We start from the raw sequence: 483 nt of genomic DNA, 5'->3' as shown, positions 1-483 counted from the left end.
ACCGGTGGCCCTCTTTTGAGGCGTCTCCTGTAGCTACGAAATATTACCATATAAACTAGCGGTGGAATGACACCATTCTGCATACTGAAGGACTCAGCACCACAGGAAAGAAATCGCACTGAATGACCATCGATCGATGATATTAATAGATTACTAGAGAGGCAATGGTTCCATACACCGTTTGCTATTAAGACATACTTCCGTAAACGGGCGCTACTACACGCGAAGGCCCGTGGAGGGGACGACCGTATAATGTGGCTAGCCTAATATGTAGATGCCGACAAACGTCGGAGATAGGCTACATTACGCTTACGTGCCGACCAGAGTGCGCTAGTCGAAACGATTGCATATCCCTTTCACTCGTGCCCAGGGGAGTTTTAAATTCCATGACCACTGCGGTCATTCCTACTCAGAGGATACGATTGTGAATTTGGAGACCGAACGTAAAAGAGAAGCGTAAGAAGACCGAATAATCTACCCTCA

At 47.2% G+C, this 483-nt stretch overlaps 1 pseudogene; it reads left to right on the top strand.

Moving 5' to 3' along the window:
* The first annotated feature begins 274 nt into the window (after window positions 1-274).
* LOC121852801 overlaps window positions 275-483 on the top strand; it is a 6,398-nt pseudogene continuing 6,189 nt past the window's right edge.

The sequence above is a fragment of the Callorhinchus milii genome, unplaced genomic scaffold, assembly GCF_018977255.1.
Source record: "Callorhinchus milii isolate IMCB2004 unplaced genomic scaffold, IMCB_Cmil_1.0 Scaffold1377, whole genome shotgun sequence".
In the NCBI taxonomy this organism is placed as follows: domain Eukaryota; kingdom Metazoa; phylum Chordata; class Chondrichthyes; order Chimaeriformes; family Callorhinchidae; genus Callorhinchus; species Callorhinchus milii.
The sequence above is the reverse complement of the archived record's forward strand: the minus strand, read 5'-3'. Positions and strand labels throughout refer to the sequence as shown.